The sequence below is a fragment of the Pseudophryne corroboree genome, chromosome 5, assembly GCF_028390025.1.
Source record: "Pseudophryne corroboree isolate aPseCor3 chromosome 5, aPseCor3.hap2, whole genome shotgun sequence".
Taxonomy (NCBI): domain Eukaryota; kingdom Metazoa; phylum Chordata; class Amphibia; order Anura; family Myobatrachidae; genus Pseudophryne; species Pseudophryne corroboree.
The window spans coordinates 772,116,479-772,137,770 of record NC_086448.1 but is presented as its reverse complement, the minus strand read 5'-3'; the positions used below and the strand labels follow the sequence as shown (position 1 = coordinate 772,137,770).

Below are 21,292 nucleotides of genomic sequence, written 5' to 3'. Positions count from 1 at the left end.
GGTTTTTTTTTCTTTCTTCTTCATACATACATACTACGACATCTCTTTATCAACCAGTCTATATTAGCAGCAGACACAGTACGGTAGTTCACGGCTGTAGCTACCTCTGTGTCGGCACTCGGCAGTCCGTCCATAATTGTATACTAGTATCCATCCATCTCCATTGTTTACCTGAGGTGCCTTTTAGTTGTGCCTATTAAAATATGGAGAACAAAAATGTTGAGGTTCCAAAATTAGGGAAAGATCAAGATCCACTTCCACCTCGTGCTGAAGCTGCTGCCACTAGTCATGGCCGAGACGATGAAATGCCAGCAACGTCGTCTGCCAAGGCCGATGCCCAATGTCATAGTACAGAGCATGTCAAATCCAAAACACCAAATATCAGTAAAAAAAGGACTCCAAAACCTAAAATAAAATTGTCGGAGGAGAAGCGTAAACTTGCCAATATGCCATTTACCACACGGAGTGGCAAGGAACGGCTGAGGCCCTGGCCTATGTTCATGGCTAGTGGTTCAGCTTCACATGAGGATGGAGGCACTCAGCCTCTCGCTAGAAAAATGAAAAGACTCAAGCTGGCAAAAGCAGTAGCACCGCAAAGAACTGTGCGTTCTTCGAAATCCCAAATCCACAAGGAGAGTCCAATTGTGTCGGTTGCGATGCCTGACCTTCCCAACACTGGACGTGAAGAGCATGCGCCTTCCACCATTTGCACGCCCCCTGCAAGTGCTGGAAGGAGCACCCGCAGTCCAGTTCCTGATAGTCAGATTGAAGATGTCAGTGTTGAAGTACACCAGGATGAGGAGGATATGGGTGTTGCTGGCGCTGGGGAGGAAATTGACCAGGAGGATTCTGATGGTGAGGTGGTTTGTTTAAGTCAGGCACCCGGGGAGACACCTGTTGTCCGTGGGAGGAATATGGCCGTTGACATGCCTGGTGAAAATACCAAAAAAATCAGCTCTTCGGTGTGGAACTATTTCAACAGAAATGCGGACAACAGGTGTCAAGCCGTGTGTTCCCTTTGTCAAGCTGTAATAAGTAGGGGTAAGGACGTTAACCACCTCGGAACATCCTCCCTTATACGTCACCTGCAGCGCATTCATAATAAGTCAGTGACAAGTTCAAAAACTTTGGGTGACAGCGGAAGCAGTCCACTGACCAGTAAATCCCTTCCTCTTGTAACCAAGCTCACGCAAACCACCCCACCAACTCCCTCAGTGTCAATTTCCTCCTTCCCCAGGAATGCCAATAGTCCTGCAGGCAATGTCACTGGCAATTCTGACGAGTCCTCTCCTGCCTGGGATTCCTCCGATGCATCCTTGCGTGTAACGCCTACTGCTGCTGGCGCTGCTGTTGTTGCTGCTGGGAGTCGATGGTCATCCCAGAGGGGAAGTCGTAAGCCCACTTGTACTACTTCCAGTAAGCAATTGACTGTTCAACAGTCCTTTGCGAGGAAGATGAAATATCACAGCAGTCATCCTGCTGCAAAGCGGATAACTGAGGCCTTGACAACTATGTTGGTGTTAGACGTGCGTCCGGTATCCGCCGTTAGTTCACAGGGAACTAGACAATTTATTGAGGCAGTGTGCCCCCGTTACCAAATACCATCTAGGTTCCACTTCTCTAGGTAGGCGATACCGAGAATGTACACGGACGTCAGAAAAAGACTCACCAGTGTCCTAAAAAATGCAGTTGTACCCAATGTCCACTTAACCACGGACATGTGGACAAGTGGAGCAGGGCAGGGTCAGGACTATATGACTGTGACAGCCCACTGGGTAGATGTATGGACTCCCGCCGCAAGAACAGCAGCGGCGGCACCAGTAGCAGCATCTCGCAAACGCCAACTCTTTCCTAGGCAGGCTACGCTTTGTATCACCGCTTTCCAGAATACGCACACAGCTGAAAACCTCTTACGGCAACTGAGGAAGATCATCGCGGAATGGCTTACCCCAATTGGACTCTCCTGTGGATTTGTGGCATCGGACAACGCCAGCAATATTGTGTGTGCATTAAATATGGGCAAATTCCAGCACGTCCCATGTTTTGCACATACCTTGAATTTGGTGGTGCAGAATTATTTAAAAAACGACAGGGGCGTGCAAGAGATGCTGTCGGTGGCCAGAAAAATTGCGGGACACTTTCGGCGTACAGGCACCACGTACAGAAGACTGGAGCACCACCAAAAACTACTGAACCTGCCCTGCCATCATCTGAAGCAAGAAGTGGTAACGAGGTGGAATTCAACCCTCTATATGCTTCAGAGGTTGGAGGAGCAGCAAAAGGCCATTCAAGCCTATACAATTGAGCACGATATAGGAGGTGGAATGCACCTGTCTCAAGCGCAGTGGAGAATGATTTCAACGTTGTGCAAGGTTCTGATGCCCTTTGAACTTGCCACACGTGAAGTCAGTTCAGACACTGCCAGCCTGAGTCAGGTCATTCCCCTCATCAGGCTTTTGCAGAAGAAGCTGGAGACATTGAAGGAGGAGCTAACACGGAGCGATTCCGCTAGGCATGTGGGACTTGTGGATGGAGCCCTTAATTCGCCTAACAAGGATTCACGGGTGGTCAATCTGTTGAAATCAGAGCACTACATTTTGGCCACCGTGCTCGATCCTAGATTTAAAGCCTACCTTGGATCTCTCTTTCCGGCAGACACAAGTCTGCTGGGGTTGAAAGACCTGCTGGTGAGAAAATTGTCAAGTCAAGCGGAACGCGACCTGTCAACATCTCCTCCTTCACATTCTCCCGCAACTGGGGGTGCGAGGAAAAGGCTCAGAATTCCGAGCCCACCCGCTGGCGGTGATGCAGGGCAGTCAGGAGCGACTGCTGATGCTGACATCTGGTCCGGACTGAAGGACCTGACAACGATTACGGACATGTCGTCTACTGTCACTGCATATGATTCTCTCACCATTGAAAGAATGGTGGAGGATTATATGAGTGACCGCATCCAAGTAGGCACGTCACACAGTCCGTACTTATACTGGCAGGAAAAAGAGGCAATTTGGAGGCCATTGCACAAACTGGCTTTATTCTACCTAAGTTGCCCTCCCACAAGTGTGTACTCCGAAAGAGTGTTTAGTGCCGCCGCTCACCTTGTCAGCAATCGGCGTACGAGGTTACATCCAGAAAATGTGGAGAAGATGATGTTCATTAAAATGAATTATAATCAATTCCTCCGCGGAGACATTGACCAGCAGCAATTGCCTCCACAAAGTACACAGGGAGCTGAGATGGTGGATTCCAGTGGGGACGAATTGATAATCTGTGAGGAGGGGGATGTACACGGTGATATATCGGAGGGTGATGATGAGGTGGACATCTTGCCTCTGTAGAGCCAGTTTGTGCAAGGAGAGATTAATTGCTTCTTTTTTGGGGGGGGTCCAAACCAACCCGTCATATCAGTCACAGTCGTGTGGCAGACCCTGTCACTGAAATGATGGGTTGGTTAAAGTGTGCATGTCCTGTTTTGTTTATACAACATAAGGGTGGGTGGGAGGGCCCAAGGACAATTCCATCTTGCACCTCTTTTTTCTTTTATTTTTCTTTGCGTCATGTGCTGTTTGGGGAGGGTTTTTTGGAAGGGACATCCTGCGTGACACTGCAGTGCCACTCCTAAATGGGCCCGGTGTTTGTGTCGGCCACTAGGGTCGCTAATCTTACTCACACAGTCAGCTACCTCATTGCGCCTCTTTTTTTCTTTGCGTCATGTGCTGATTGGGGAGGGTTTTTTGGAAGGGACATCCTGCGTGACACTGCAGTGCCACTCCTAAATGGGCCCGGTGTTTGTGTCGGCCACTAGGGTCGCTAATCTTACTCACACAGTCAGCTACCTCATTGCGCCTCTTTTTTTCTTTGCGTCATGTGCTGATTGGGGAGGGTTTTTTGGAAGGGACATCCTGCGTGACACTGCAGTGCCACTCCTAAATGGGCCCGGTGTTTGTGTCGGCCACTAGGGTCGCTAATCTTACTCACACAGTCAGCTACCTCATTGAGCCTCTTTTTTTCTTTGCGTCATGTGCTGATTGGGGAGGGTTTTTTGGAAGGGACATCCTGCGTGACACTGCAGTGCCACTCCTAAATGGGCCCGGTGTTTGTGTCGGCCACTAGTGTCGCTAATCTTACTCACACAGTCAGCTACCTCATTGCGCCTCTTTTTTTCTTTGCGTCATGTGCTGATTGGGGAGGGTTTTTTGGAAGGGACATCCTGCGTGACACTGCAGTGCCACTCCTAAATGGGCCCGGTGTTTGTGTCGGCCACTAGGGTCGCTAATCTTACTCACACAGTCAGCTACCTCATTGCGCCTCTTTTTTTCTTTGCGTCATGTGCTGATTGGGGAGGGTTTTTTGGAAGGGACATCCTGCGTGACACTGCAGTGCCACTCCTAAATGGGCCCGGTGTTTGTGTCGGCCACTAGGGTCGCTAATCTTACTCACACAGTCAGCTACCTCATTGCGCCTCTTTTTTTCTTTGCGTCATGTGCTGATTGGGGAGGGTTTTTTGGAAGGGACATCCTGCGTGACACTGCAGTGCCACTCCTAAATGGGCCCGGTGTTTGTGTCGGCCACTAGGGTCGCTTATCTTACTCACACAGTCAGCTACCTCATTGCGCCTCTTTTTTTCTTTGCGTCATGTGCTGATTGGGGAGGGTTTTTTGGAAGGGACATCCTGCGTGACACTGCAGTGCCACTCCTAAATGGGCCCGGTGTTTGTGTCGGCCACTAGGGTCGCTAATCTTACTCACACAGTCAGCTACCTCATTGCGCCTCTTTTTTTCTTTGCGTCATGTGCTGATTGGGGAGGGTTTTTTGGAAGGGACATCCTGCGTGACACTGCAGTGCCACTCCTAAATGGGCCCGGTGTTTGTGTCGGCCACTAGGGTCGCTTATCTTACTCACACAGTCAGCTACCTCATTGCGCCTCTTTTTTTTTTTGCGTCATGTGCTGATTGGGGAGGGTTTTTTGGAAGGGACATCCTGCGTGACACTGCAGTGCCACTCCTAGATGGGCCAGGTGTTTGTGTCGGCCACTAGTGTCGCTTAGCTTAGTCATCCAGCGACCTTGGTGCAAATTTTAGGACTAAAAATAATATTGTGAGGTGTGAGGTATTCAGAATAGACTGAAAATGAGTGGAAATTATGGTTTTTGAGGTTAATAATAATATGGGATCAAAATGACCCCCAAATTCTATGATTTAAGCTGTTTTTTAGTGTTTTTTTAAAAAAACACCCGAATCCAAAACACACCCGAATCCGACAAAAAAAATTCGGTGAGGTTTTGCCAAAACGCGGTCGAACCCAAAACACGGCCGCGGAACCGAACCCAAAACCAAAACACAAAACCCGAAAAATTTCAGGCGCTCATCTCTAGTAATAATTATCCCGTACTTGGACGATCTCCTTATAAAGGCGAGGTCCAGGGAGCAGTTGTTGGTCGGAGTAGCACTATCTCGGGAAGTGCTACTACAGCACGGCTGGATTCTGAATATTCCAAAGTCGCAGCTGGTTCCTACGACGCGTCTACTGTTCCTGGGTATGGTTCTGGACACAGAACAGGAAAAAGTGTTTCTCCCAGAGGAGAAGGCCAAGGAGTTGTCATCTCTAGTCAGAGACCTCCTAAAATAAATACAGGTGTCAGTGCATCAATGCACGCGAGTCCTGGGAAAGATGGTAGCTTCTTACGAAGAAAATCCATTCGGCAGGTTCCATGCAAGGATCTTCCAGTGGGATCTGTTGGACAAGTGGTCCGGGTCGCATCTTCAGATGCATCGGCTGATAACCCTGTCTCCAAGGGCCAGGGTGTCACTGTTGTGGTGGCTGCAGAGTGCTCATCTTCTAGAGGGCCGTAGATTTGGCATACGGGACTGGGTCCTGGTGACCACGGATGCCAGCCTTCGAGGCTGGGGGGCAGTCACACAGGGAAGAAACTTCCAAGGACTATGGTCGAGTCAGGAGACTTCCCTACACATAAATATTCGTGAACTAAGGGCCATTTACAAGGCCCTAAGTCAGGCTAGACCCCTGCTTCAACACCAGCCGGTGCTGATCCAGTCAGACAACATCACTGCGGTCGCCCATGTAAACCAACAGGGCGGCACAAGAAGCAGGATGGCGATGGCAGAAGCCACAAGGATTTTCCGATGGGGGGAAAATCATGTGTTAGCGCTGTTAGCAGTGTTCATTCCCGGAGTGGACAACTGGGAAACAGACTTTCTCAGCAGGCACGACCTCCACCCGGGAGAGTGGGGACTTCATCCAGAAGTCTTCCAAATGATTGTACACCATTGGGAAAGGCCGCAGGTGGACATGTCGGCGTCCCGCCTCAACAAAAAGCTAAAAATATATTGCGCCAGGTCAAGGGACCCTCAGGCGATAGCTGTGGACGCTCTGGTAACACCGTGGGTGTACCAGTCGGTGTATGTTTTCCCTCCTCTGCCTCTCATGCCCAAGGTACTGAGAATAATAAGAAGGAGAGGAGTACGAACTATACTCGTGGTTCCGGATTGGCCAAGAAGAGCTTGGTACCCAGAACTTCAAGAAATGATCTCAGAGGACCCATGGCCTCTGCCGCTCAGACAGGACCTGCTGCAGCAGGGGCCCTGTCTGTTCCAAGACTTACCGCGGCTGCGTTTGACGGCATGGCGGTTGAACACCGGATCCTAAAGGAAAAAGGCATTCCGGAGGAAGTCATTCCTACGCTGATTAAGGCTAGGAAAGATGTGATCGCAAAACATTATCACCGCATATGGCGAAAATATGTTGCTTGGTGTGAGGCCAGGAAGGCCCGAACGGAGGAATTTCAACTGGGTCGATTTCTGCACTTCCTACAGTCAGGAGTGACTATGGGCCTAAAATTGGGTTCCATTAAGGTCCAGATTTCGGCTCTGTACATTTTCTTCCAAAAAAGAACTGGCTTCACTGCCTGAAGTTCAGACTTTTGTTAAGGGAGTGCTGCATATTCAGCCCCCGTTTGTGCCTCCAGTGGCACCGTGGGATCTCAACGTGGTGTTGGATTTCCTGAAGTCGCATTGGGTTGAGCCACTTAAATCCGTGGAGCTAAAATACCTCACGTGGAAAGTGGTCATGCTGTTGGCTTTGGCGTCGGCCAGGCGTGTATCAGAATTGGCGGCTTTGTCATGCAAAGGCCCTTATCTGATTTTTTTTATATGGGTAGGGCGGAATTGAGGACTCGTTCCCAATTCCTTCCTAAGGTGGTATCAGCTTTTCATGTGAACCAACCTATTGTGGTGCCTGCGGCTACTTGGGACTTGGAGGACTCCAAGTTACTGGACGTAGTCAGGGCCCTGAAAATATATGTTTCCAGGACGGCTGGAGTCAGGAAAACTGACTCGCTATTTATCCTGTATGCACCCAACAAGCTGGGTGCTCCTGCTTCTAAGCAGACTATTGCTCGCTGGATTTGTAGCACGATTCAACTTGCACATTCTGCGGCTGGACTGCCGCACCCTAAATCTGTAAAAGCCCATTCCACGAGGAAAGTGGGCTCTTCTTGGGCGGCTGCCCGAGGGGTCTCGGCTTTACAACTTTGCCGAGCTGTTACTTGGTCGGGTTCAAACACTTTTGCAAGAGTCTACAAGTTTGATACCCTGGCTGAGGAGGACCTAGAGTTTGCTCATTCGGTGCTGCAGAGTCATCCGCACTCTCCCGCCCGTTTGGGAGCTTTGGTATAATCCCCATGGTCCTTACGGAGTCCCAGCATCCACTTAGGACGTCAGAGAAAATAAGATTTTACTCACCGGTAAATCTATTTCTCGTAGTCCGTAGTGGATGCTGGGCGCCCATCCCAAGTGCGGATTGTCTGCAATACTTGTATATATTTATTGTTTAACTAAAGGGTTATTGTTGAGCCATCTGTTGAGAGGCTCAGTTATATTTCATACTGTTAACTGGGTATAGTATCACGAGTTATACGGTGTGATTGGTGTGGCTGGTATGAGTCTTACCAGGGATTCGAAATCCTTCCTTATTGTGTCAGCTCTTCCGGGCACAGTATCCTAACTGAGGTCTGGAGGAGGGTCATAGAGGGAGGAGCCAGTGCACACCAGGTAGTCCTAAAGCTTTCTTTAGTTGTGCCCAGTCTCCTGCGGAGCCACTATTCCCCATGGTCCTTACGGAGTCCCAGCATCCACTACGGACTACGAGAAATAGATTTACCGGTGAGTAAAATCTTATTTTTTTTAAACTGTCATATGTTTCGGGCAGGAGCCCGTCATCAGGGATGAAAGTACATAGCAGCACTATTATATTGTACATTCATCCCTGACGATGGGCTGCTGCCCGAAGCATATGTCGGATGCAATAAATACATAGTAAATACTGTAGCAGCGTCCTCCGAGTGCCATCTCTCTCTCTCTCTCTCTCTCTCTCTCTCTGTCTCTCTCTCTCTCTATATATATATATATCTATATATATATATATCTATATCTGTATCTCCTTCAGAAAGTCAGTTTGACGAAACAGGTTGCATTAGAGAGTATTTTCTTTTATGTTTCAAAGCCTGCATGGGTGTAGAAATTTCAAGACTGATTCTTGGTACTAGGGCTGCAGTTATCAGACCAGGTGGTATTTGATATACTGGCTGTTGGGATCCCGGCGCGCCGGAATCCCGACACCTGGCATTCCGACAACTTTTCTCCCTCTTGAGGTGTCCACGACCCCCCTGGAGGGAGAATAAATAGCGTGGCGCGCATAGCACACCATGCCCGCAGCGTGGCGAGCACAGCGAGCCCGCAAGGGTCTCTTTTGAGTTCGCCCCGCTGCCGGTATGCCAGTGGTCGGGATACCGGTGCCGGTATGCTGGGCGCCGGGGTCCCGACCGCCGGCATAACATACTAAACCCATCAGGCAACGTTGATGTTAGTGTGCTCCAGCTCAGTCGGGAGCAGTCCACCACAGTGCAAGCCTTGGTGTTTTTTCACCAGCTATATGGTACAGATCGGGGGAATTGGGATTTTTAAATATGTTTAATTTTTCCCAATCCCCTGATGCCCCAATCCATCGCTGGTGTATGGAGGGGCTTTAGTCAGATAGGGCTGGTAGATAATGTATTTGTTTATAGCTCTTTGTCATAACAATTTTTTAAATATTTAATTAGCTATTTAAACCACACATTACGCAAACCATACCACCAACATTATTGTAACACCCATTTTTACATTGCTAGCTAGGCCACTTCCTTGTGACTGCCCCCCAGGCTGAAAGTTGCCAGCCAGCCCCTGCTGAGGAGACACAGAGAGGAATGAGTGTGTCACCAGCAATAGAGCAAAAAATAAGTTGGCTGTATTGGTTTTTTTGTTGTATGTCTAATGTGTGTAATTCATCTGTCTGCCTTTTTATTAGGGGCCCTACTGTTTGAAGTGCCCCGGGCCCCCCATAGCCTTAATCCAGCTCTGGATGAGAAGGATTGAATGAATACTTCACATGACCTAGAAGCTTGTTAAACTTTTTTTTTGTTTTTGTCTCTTGCAGTAATAGAAAACTCTCCATCAGGATAAGATCACTGGTAAACACTAATTCGGCAAATGTGAGGTGGCTGTCTCTGTGCAAATGGACGGGCTCAATAAGGCATTGAGTGTCAGGGTGCAGACTTCTCTGCAAAATTGGAAAGGGGTCACAGTAGCTAATCTTAGATAGTGTGCTATTGAACATCACCAGAATAGTGCTAGGCGCAGAGATCAACAGGTGGAGAGGTTGAGGACGGTAAGTATACTGGCACATACAGGAAAGACCCATCAGTCCAAACCCCAGATCCCTAATGGTCAATAATATGTTACACTTGTAGGAAGGAAGGGCATTTTGCCAGAGATTGTAGGAGTAGTAGGACACATAGTCAATATAGATCCCCTAGACAGAAAACACAAGCCACATTATTAAACACATAGACGGGACCAAGGGACATATAGTAAGGAATCATAAGCCATATAGAAAACACAGATTCGGCTAATGGGAAGAAAATAAATGCAACATTACCCTTTGACAAAACTTGATGTGTTTAAGATGGGGCCTCTAAACTTTTGCTTCTTTTTCCTTGCAGAAATGGCCCTTGATTAACTTAATTTTGTTAGATATGATATATTTATACTGTGCTCCCGCTCAGGAAGTACAAAGTATGTTAGACACCCACGAAGACTAATGTTGCATTCTACTGTTCTAGATGCATGTCCATCACAGGTAGAGGAAATTATCTCACAGATACCGGGTTCCCTATGAATTTAGGATGGACAGGACACTGGATTGATGGCTGGGATAGTCCCAATAGCGATACGATAAACACATAATTTTTTTTAAGGGGAGTAGACCAAGTAGAGAATCACTTCCCCGTAGTGCCCAATCCAGTTGTCAAATTTTTATAAAATCTTCTTCACCTCTACAAACTCATCTGTCACCAACCTCTATTCTGTTTCTCTACAGTTTCCTCTTCATCTTTTGCATTCACACAGGGTGGTACAATACATGGACCCAAGTACAGTTCAAACTCCACATGCCTAGGTCCTTCAGAGTTCTGCCCAAACCCAGTATATCTCAACAGCACGATAACACCAGTATTACTGCAGTGTGCCTTGTCATGCACAAAGGGTGGAGAATGGGAATACTGGTGAAGGGAAATTTTGTATAGACACTGATATGCCTGTTGGTGAATGGCAAACCTGACATTTTCTTTTTCATTTTCTTCTTCTTTCTCTCCTCTAGAGATGTTTCTTTTTTCTTTCTTTTTTTCTTTTTGAGTTATGCTCATGGTACTCTACATTGCAAACACACGATAGTTAAATTAAGATACAAAAATGTGTGTTCCCTACTGGAAAAGGCAGTCTGGAGGACAAAGGGGTATGGCCAGGAGTCCTCAGGACTGTGGACAGGTGGACACGGTAAGCCAGTAGCGCCCAGAGCATACCTTCCAAGTCTAGCTGAGGTGGCACACGGTCTGACTCATCTAGGCAAAGAGGGTATGTGCAGGCTGATGAGAGCCTACTGGTGTGCACCAGGATTCTATTCTCATGCAGGCAAGAGAGCAATGACCTGTCTTGCTTGCTTGAGGAAGAATATTGGTAAACAAACAAAGAGGAAGGGGGGTGCAAATCCCCACCCCCAAATTCCCTTCCGCACACTGAAAATTACCTGTAACCATCCCTGAATCTATCTGGTAATAAAATTCAGAGAATTCGTCACAAATGTTTGCAAACACATGTTTAGCTGCTGGCCACTTCACGGCTTCTCTGATACAGCAGTCCTAACTACTTGATAGCAGTGCCCACATTGGGCCATGTAATTTGTCACAGTACGCCTCATAATAAAGGCCATTACTAAAACAGTTCCAGACTGAGAGCTAACTTACCAGGGAGCCACCCCCAGGATCTCCCATTGGCACTACAAGGAACAGCATGCCTTCCAAATGCTGCTCCCATTCAATGCCTCATGCACACAAGCAGACAAACAATTTGGAAGCTGCTCAATCATACCTGGAGATAATTATATATCAGGTGCTGGAAGGGGGAGGGGTCACAGACAAACAAACAAAGAGGAAGGGGGTGCAAATCCCCACCCCCAAATTCCCTTACGCACACTGAAAATTACCTGTAACCATCCCTGAATCTATCTGGTAATAAAATTCAGAGAATTCGTCACAGTCGCAGTCCTAACTACTTGATAGCAGTGCCCACATTGGGCCATGTAATTTGTCACAGTACGCCTCATAATAAAGGCCATTACTAAAACAGTTCCAGACTGAGAGCTAACTTACCAGGGATCCACCCCCAGGATCTCCCATTGGCACTACAAGGAACAGCATGCCTTCCAAATGCTGCTCCCATTCAATGCCTCATGCACACAAGCAGACAAACAATTTGGAAGCTGCTCAATCATACCTGGAGATAATTATATATCAGGTGCTGGAAGGGGGAGGAGTCACAGACAAACAAACAAAGAGGAAGGGGGGTGCAAGTCCCCACCCCCAAATTCCCTTCCGCACACTGAAAATTACCTGTAACCATCCCTGAATCTATCTGGTAATAAAATTCAGAGAATTCGTCACAAATGTTTGCAAACACATGTTTAGCTGCTGGCCACTTCACGGCTTCTCTGATACAGCAGTCCTAACTACTTGATAGCAGTGCCCACATTGGGCCATGTAATTTGTCACAGTACGTGTGAATGAGGCATTGAATGGGAGCAGCATTTGGAAGGCATGCTGTTCCTTGTAGTGCCAATGGGAGATCCTGGGGGTGGCTCCCTGGTAAGTTAGCTCTCAGTCTGGAACTGTTTTAGTAATGGCCTTTATTATGAGGCGTACTGTGACAAATTACATGGCCCAATGTGGGCACTGCTATCAAGTAGTTAGGACTGCGACTGTGACGAATTCTCTGAATTTTATTACCAGATAGATTCAGGGATGGTTACAGGTAATTTTCAGTGTGCGTAAGGGAATTTGGGGGTGGGGATTTGCACCCCCCTTCCTCTTTGTTTGTTTGTCTGTGACCCCTCCCCCTTCCAGCACCTGATATATAATTATCTCCAGGTATGATTGAGCAGCTTCCAAATTGTTTGTTTGCTTGTGTGCATGAGGCATTGAATGGGAGCAGCATTTGGAAGGCATGCTGTTCCTTGTAGTGCCAATGGGAGATCCTGGGGGTGGCTCCCTGGTAAGTTAGCTCTCAGTCTGGAACTGTTTTAGTAATGGCCTTTATTATGAGGCGTACTGTGACAAATTACATGGCCCAATGTGGGCACTGCTATCAAGTAGTTAGGACTGCTGTATCAGAGAAGCCGTGAAGTGGCCAGCAGCTAAACATGTGTTTGCAAACATTTGTGACGAATTCTCTAAATTTTATTACCAGATAGATTCAGGGATGGTTACAGGTAATTTTCAGTGTGCGTAAGGGAATTTGGGGGTGGGGATTTGCACCCCCCTTCCTCTTTGTTTGTTTGTCTGTGACCCCTCCCCCTTCCAGCACCTGATATATAATTATCTCCAGGTATGATTGAGCAGCTCCCAAATTGTTTGTCAGAATATTGGTAAAGCAATACCAACAGAGCCATCCCATATCCCTCCTGCAGACGGATCTTTTCAGGAAATACAAATGGACTTCATACAGTTAACACCCTTTAGGAATTATTGTTATGTATTGGTGTGCACTGATGTTTTCTCAAACTGGGTAGAGGCATTTCCTGCCGCCACGGATGCTGCTGTGTTTACCGCAAAGAAAAATTGCGCAGAAATTTGTGTGTAATGGTACCCCTAGAAGTAGGAGCAAAGCCTGAAATTGTGCTATTGTGATCATAGATACTGCCACTAGTATTATGTAGCTTCTGAACCACTCCCAGATCTTCACTCAACGAATCACCCTCTTCAAAATTTATTTTTGTTTTGGTTTTGGTATTTGTGTCTTTTTGGTTGTTTTTGGAAGACAACCTCATGTCATGATTGATCCGCACAATGATCAGAAATACACCAATGAGGAGACAGTACAGTACCTTGTTGAGATGAGCCAGCATTTGAGAACTTGACAAAAGAACTTGAAACTGTTGATTGCTGGTATGCCAAATGCTGACTGTCTTGATTGTGAACCAAGAGACTGTGTGATTGTTCTTACGCTCAGGTTGCCTAATAGACAGGTGGGAAGGACCATACCAAGTTTTGTTGACAGCACTATCCCAGTGAAAGTAGCCGAGAGAGAGACTTGGGTCCACGATTCCCATTGCAGGAAAGTCGGTAGTCTGGAAGGAACTCGTAAATGGAGTGAGATCGTAAAAGTATCACCAGAGACTCTGTTCCGTGAAGACTGAGAGGCGGCACTGTTGAACACTACCTGAGCGTACTAAAGGATTGCAGAAAGACCAGTCATTGTAATTGATTTGTTATGAACAAGAGTAGTTTTGTTCTATTTCTCTTTTCTCTCTTTCCCACTGACAAACATTTTTTTTCAGGATATTCTATTTTTGCAAGGTTTTTTTTATGAGGATTCGAGTGTGGGACTGGAACTGGTTCTGGAGGAAGGAGTGATTTCCTTATAGGATCCCAGGATTAGCCGATCAGTTTGTTAAAGTCAGAGAAAAATCAAAGCTCTAGTAGTTATGGAGTTCAGAGGTAATCAGGAACAATCAGACAATGGCTATTCACACATTGCATATAAAGAGCTCATTAATATATGTGGATGAAAGGTTTATGAGTGGCTCTCCCCGAACTCCGAAGGTTTATGTTATTTAGGAAGGACACTACTTATAACCCTTGTTCAATGATTAAACAGACCTAGCATACGTTCCAGAAATGGAAACAATGTTCAGAAAATGATAGGAATATGTAGATCATGAAAATTTTATATGTCACTTTCACGATTTGTTTGTGTCTTCTTCATCTACCCAGCAGAATCTCAATCGAATTCAAACATCAGTGTACAAAGACGTAGGTACATATATGTGTGAAATGTTCGTCGCAAATCAGACATTATAGGCCAAAGCACTGTCCCAGCATACTCTATAGGTTGAATGTTGTCCCACACCCAACCAGTGGTCCCGTGACCGACGAATGCATATAGAGAATGTCTCATCCTCCTCCCTGTCTTCCCCAAATATAGTCAAGTGTCTGATTTGCGAAATGCATACATACTTGTGTCTAGGCCACCGATTATTGTATGAAATATTTTTTTTCTTATGTTAATAATTGATGGCAGTTATTGTTTGCTGCCAAAGGGTGGACTGTCGAAGTCAAAAATATTACATAAAAAGAACATACAAACTACACACATTATGAGTCGCTATACTTGCAAATACGCGTAGCGAGCACAGCAATATATGGTAACACACGCATTTACACGGACATGCCACAGAGATGGATTTGACCCTTATTTCATACAGTAAATAACTATAATAATATCAAGCGCCAGACATCATGATGATTTAAAATTATATAATGAAGTAATGTCATGTATGTGTATTATTTGAACAAAACCAGATACACCTGTCATATTTGGTATTACAGCAAGCAGATTAATGTGTAGATTCATTTGATACTTGTTATTAAGTTGTAGGACATTGCAACAAATAATTATGATTAAATGTATAAAAGCTAAAATCACTTTTGTTAGAACAATAGATATTCCAAACAGGTAGTGGACAGGAAGCTCATGCCAGCCCTTTGAATGTCATCAAGGCTGAACCTGATTAGCATATACAAAGAGACTAGTGACTCATCATTAATGAGTAAGTTCCCTCCCCCAAACTAGATAACACATTGCTGATCACACAGGAGGGCAGTTCCTGTTTTTTCTCAGAGGATGAAGGAGTTGCTGCCAGATAAGTTCCTGTATTTATTTACAGAGAGAGAGAGAGAGAGAGACATAAGATGCATTGAGGGAATGGTATTGTATTGCTGGCCTGTAACTGTATGTAACTGTATGTAACTGTAACTGTATTTAACTGTATGACAGCCATGTCCAAAGTTCGGCCCGCGGGCCAAACGCAGCCCGCGCACACATTTTACCCGGCCCGCAACCCACTGGCTGAGTTTGTGAAATAAACTCCATTCATAATTTGCCAGTTCCTAAAATGGCGGCTAGTGCGTCCTGAGGGTGGGACATTGGCCGCTGGTGGACAGGAAGACGTGCTCGGTTGGCCACTTCATACTCACCGCAGCCGCCTGTGTCCGTGAAATCGGCGGGAGGACAGCGCGGCTGAGTGAGATCGGCAGGAGGACAGCGCGGCTGAGTGAGGAGATCTGGTAAGTGTCCTCTGTCCCGGGCTCACGGCTCTTGTGACGCAATGAGTAATGCCGGAGAGCCGCCCAGGGGTTTCCGCAAGCGGCTTCTGGTGACCGGCGGCGCCGGGTTCATGTAAGTGTCAGTGTCAAGCTGTGGCCCATACGTTCCCTGTGTAGTATAGCCAGAGGGACGTCACTTGTCCTAAGCTAGTATTACTTGTGCTGGCAGCCAGAGATGGTTACTGTGCATCTGTCAGCACTGGGGCATTTGTGCATCTGTCAGCACTGGGGGCATTTGTGCATCTGTCAGCACTGGGGGCATTTGTGCATCTGGCAGCACTGGGGGCATTTGTTCATCTGTCAGCACTGTGTGCATTTGTGCATTTGGCAGTACTGGGGGGGGGGGGCATTTGTGTATCTGACAGCACTATGGGCATTTGCGTATCTGGCAGCACTGTGGGGGTATATAATGTGTATCTGACAGCACTGGGGGCATTTGTGTATCTGACAGCACTGGGGGCATTTGTGCATCTGGCAGCACTGGGGGCATTTGTGTATCTGACAGCACTATGGGCATTTGTGCATCTGGCAGCACTGGGGGCATTTGTGCATCTGGCAGCACTGGGGGCATTTGTGCATCTGGCAGCACTGGGGGGGGGCATTTGTGTATCTGACTGCACTATAGGCATTTGCGTATCTGGCAGCACTGTGGGGGTATATAATGTGTATCTGACAGCACTGGGGGCATTTGTGTATCTGGCAGCACTGGGGGGGCATTTGTGTATCTGACAGCACTATGGGCATTTGCGTATCTGGCAGCACTGTGGGGGTATATAATGTGTATCTGACAGCCCTGGGGGCATTTGTGTATCTGGCAGCACTGGGGGCATTTGTGCATCTGGCAGCACTGCGGGCATTTGTGTATCTGACAGCACTATGGGCATTTGTGTATCTGGCAGCACTATGGGCATTTGTGCATCTGACAGCACTGGGGGCATTTGTGCATCTGGCAGCACTGGGGGCATTTGTGCATCTGGCAGCACTGGGGTCATTTGTGCATCTGGCATCACTGGGGGGGCATTTGTGTATCTGACAGCACTATGGGGATTTGCGTATCTGGCAGCACTGTGGGGTTATATAATGTGTATCTGACAGCACTGGGGGCATTTGTGTATCTGGCAGCACTGGGGGCATTTGTGCATCTGGCAGCACTGGGGGCATTTGTGCATCTGGCAGGACTGGGGGGGCATTTGTGTATCTGACAGCACTATGGGCATTTGTGTATCTGGCAGCACTGTGGGGGTATATAATGTGTATCTGACAGCACTGGGGGCATTTGTGTATCTGACAGCACTATGGGCATTTGCGTATCTGGCAGCACTGTGGGGGTATATAATGTGTATCTGACAGCACTGGGGGCATTTGTGTATCTGGCAGCACTGGGGGCATTTGTGAATCTGGCAGCACTGGGGGCATTTGTGTATCTGACAGCACTATGGGCATTTGTGTATCTGGCAGCACTGGGGGCATTTGTGCATCTGACAGCACTGGGGGCATTTGTGCATCTGGCAGCACTGGGGGCATTTGTGCATCTGGCAGCACTGGGGTCATTTGTGCATCTGGCATCACTGGGAGGGCATTTGTGTATCTGACAGCACTATGGGCATTTGCGTATCTGGCAGCACTGTGGGGTTATATAATGTGTATCTGACAGCACTGGGGGCATTTGTGTGTCTGGCAGCACTGGGGGCATTTGTGCATCTGACAGCACTATGGGCATTTGTGTATCTGGCAGCACTGGGGGCATTTGTGCATCTGACAGCACTGGGGGCATTTGTGCATCTGGCAGCACTATGGGCATTTGTACATCTGACAGCACTGGGGGCATTTGTGTATCTGGCAGCACTGGGGGCATTTGTGCATCTGGCAGCACTGGGGGCATTTGTGCATCTGGCAGGACTGGGGGGGCATTTGTGTATCTGACAGCACTATGGGCATTTGTGTATCTGGCAGCACTGTGGGGGTTTATAATGTGTATCTGGCAGCACTGGGGGCATTTGTGCATCTGGCAGCACTGGGGGCATTTGTGCATCTGACAGCACTGGGGGCATTTGTGCATCTGGCAGCACTGGGGGCATTTGTGCATCTGGCAGCACTGGGGTCATTTGTGCATCTGGCATCACTGGGAGGGCATTTGTGTATCTGACAGCACTATGGGCATTTGCGTATCTGGCAGCACTGTGGGGTTATATAATGTGTATCTGACAGCACTGGGGGCATTTGTGCATCTGGCAGCACTGGGGGCATTTGTGCATCTGGCAGGACTTGGGGGGCATTTGTGTATCTGACAGCACTATGGGCATTTGTGTATCTGGCAGCACTGTGGGGGTATATAATGTGTATCTGACAGCACTGGGGGCATTTGTGTATCTGACAGCACTATGGGCATTTGCGTATCTGGCAGCACTGTGGGGGTATATAATGTGTATCTGACAGCACTGGGGGCATTTGTGTATCTGGCAGCACTGGGGGCATTTGTGAATCTGGCAGCACTGGGGGCATTTGTGTATCTGACAGCACTATGGGCATTTGTGTATCTGGCAGCACTGGTGGCATTTGTGCATCTGACAGCACTGGGGGCATTTGTGCATCTGGCAGCACTGGGGGCATTTGTGCATCTGGTAGCACTGGGGTCATTTGTGCATCTGGCATCACTGGGAGGGCATTTGTGTATCTGACAGCACTATGGGCATTTGCGTATCTGGCAGCACTGTGGGGTTATATAATGTGTATCTGACAGCACTGGGGGCATTTGTGTATCTGGCAGCACTGGGGGCATTTGTGCATCTGACAGCACTATGGGCATTTGTGTATCTGGCAGCACTGGGGGCATTTGTGCATCTGACAGCACTGGGGGCATTTGTGCATCTGGCAGCACTGGGGGCATTTGTACATCTGACAGCACTGGGGGCATTTGTGTATCTGGCAGCACTGGGGGCATTTGTGCATCTGGCAGCACTGGGGGCATTTGTGCATCTGGCAGGACTGGGGGGGCATTTGTGTATCTGACAGCACTATGGGCATTTGTGTATCTGGCAGCACTGTGGGGGTATATAATGTGTATCTGGCAGCACTGGGGGCATTTGTGCATCTGGCAGCACTGGGGGCATTTGTGCATCTGGCAGCACTGGGGGCATTTGTGTATCTGACAGCACTATGGGCATTTGTGCATCTGGCAGGACTGGGGGGGCATTTGTGTATCTGACAGCACTATGGGCTTTTGTGTATCTGGCAGCACTGTGGGGGGTATATAATGTGTATCTGGCAGCACTGTGGGCATTTGTGCATCTGGCAGCACTGGGGGCATTTGTGCATCTGGCAGCACTGGGGGCATTTGTGTATCTGACAGCACTATGGGCATTTGTGTATCTGGCAGCACTGTGGGGGTATATAATGTGTATCTGGCAGCACTGGGGGCATTTGTGCATCTGGCAGCACTGGGGGCATTTGTGCATCTGACAGCACTGGGGGCATTTGTGCATCTGGCAGCACTGGGGGCATTTGTGCATCTGGCAGCACTGGGGTCATTTGTGCATCTGGCATCACTGGGAGGGCATTTGTGTATCTGACAGCACTATGGGCATTTGCGTATCTGGCAGCACTGTGGGGTTATATAATGTGTATCTGACAGCACTGGGGGCATTTGTGCATCTGGCAGCACTGGGGGCATTTGTGCATCTGGCAGGACTGGGGGGGCATTTGTGTATCTGACAGCACTATGGGCATTTGTGTATCTGGCAGCACTGTGGGGGTATATAATGTGTATCTGACAGCACTGGGGACATTTGTGTATCTGACAGCACTATGGGCATTTGCGTATCTGGCAGCACTGTGGGGGTATATAATGTGTATCTGACAGCACTGGGGGCATTTGTGTATCTGGCAGCACTGGGGGCATTTGTGCATCTGACAGCACTATGGGCATTTGTGTATCTGGCAGCACTGGGGGCATTTGTGCATCTGACAGCACTGGGGGCATTTGTGCATCTGGCAGCACTGGGGGCATTTGTACATCTGACAGCACTGGGGGCATTTGTGTATCTGGCAGCACTGGGGGCATTTGTGCATCTGGCAGCACTGGGGGCATTTGTGCATCTGGCAGGACTGGGGGGGCATTTGTGTATCTGACAGCACTATGGGCATTTGTGTATCTGGCAGCACTGTGGGGGTATATAATGTGTATCTGGCAGCACTGGGGGCATTTGTGCATCTGGCAGCACTGGGGGCATTTGTGCATCTGGCAGCACTGGGGGCATTTGTGCATCTGGCAGGACTGGGGGGGCATTTGTGTATCTGACAGCACTATGGGCATTTGTGTATCTGGCAGCACTGTGGGGTTATATAATGTGTATCTGGCAGCACTGGGGGCATTTGTGCATCTGGCAGCACTGGGGGCATTTGTGCATCTGGCAGGACTGGGGGGGCATTTGTGTATCTGACAGCACTATGGGCATTTGTGTATCTGGCAGCACTGTGGGGGTATATAATGTGTATCTGGCAGCACTATGGGCATTTGTGCATCTGGCAGCACTGGGGGCATTTGTGCATCTGACAGCACTGGGGGCATTTGTGCATCTGGCAGCACTGGGGGCATTTGTGCATCTGGCAGCACTGGGGTCATTTGTGCATCTGGCATCACTGGGAGGGCATTTGTGTATCTGACAGCACTATGGGCATTTGCGTATCTGGCAGCACTGTGGGGTTATATAATGTGTATCTGACAGCACTGGGGGCATTTGTGCATCTGGCAGCACTGGGGGCATTTGTGCATCTGGCAGGACTGGGGGGGCATTTGTGTATCTGACAGCACTATGGGCATTTGTGTATCTGGCAGCACTGTGGGGGTATATAATGTGTATCTGACAGCACTGGGGGCATTTGTGTATCTGACAGCACTATGGGCATTTGCGTATCTGGCAGCACTGTGGGGGTATATAATGTGTATCTGACAGCACTGGGGGCATTTGTGTATCTGGCAGCACTGGGGGCATTTGTGCATCTGACAGCACTGGGGGCATTTGTGCATCTGGCAGCACTGGGGGCATTTGTGCATCTGGCAGCACTAGGGTCATTTGTGCATCTGGCATCACTGGGAGGGCATTTGTGTATCTGACAGCACTATGGGCATTTGCGTATCTGGCAGCACTGTGGGGTTATATAATGTGTATCTGACAGCACTGGGGGCATTTGTGTATCTGGCAGCACTGGGGGCATTTGTGCATCTGACAGCACTATGGGCATTTGTGTATCTGGCAGCACTGGGGGCATTTGTGCATCTGACAGCACTGGGGGCATTTGTGCATCTGGCAGCACTGGGGGCATTTGTACATCTGACAGCACTGGGGGCATTTGTGTATCTGGCAGCACTGGGGGCATTTGTGCATCTGGCAGCACTGGGGTCATTTGTGCATCTGGCAGGACTGGGGGGGGCATTTGTGTATCTGACAGCACTATTGGCATTTGTGTATCTGGCAGCACTGTGGGGGTATATAATGTGTATCTGGCAGCACTGGGGGCATT

At 48.3% G+C, this 21,292-nt stretch overlaps 1 protein-coding gene across 1 annotated transcript in view; it reads left to right on the top strand.

The window, feature by feature from the left end:
• The window catches only part of LOC134929680 (general transcription factor II-I repeat domain-containing protein 2A-like), a 100,245-nt gene that overhangs the window by 76,621 nt on the left and 2,332 nt on the right, over positions 1 to 21,292 (top strand). The gene's annotated exons all lie outside the window — the stretch shown is intronic.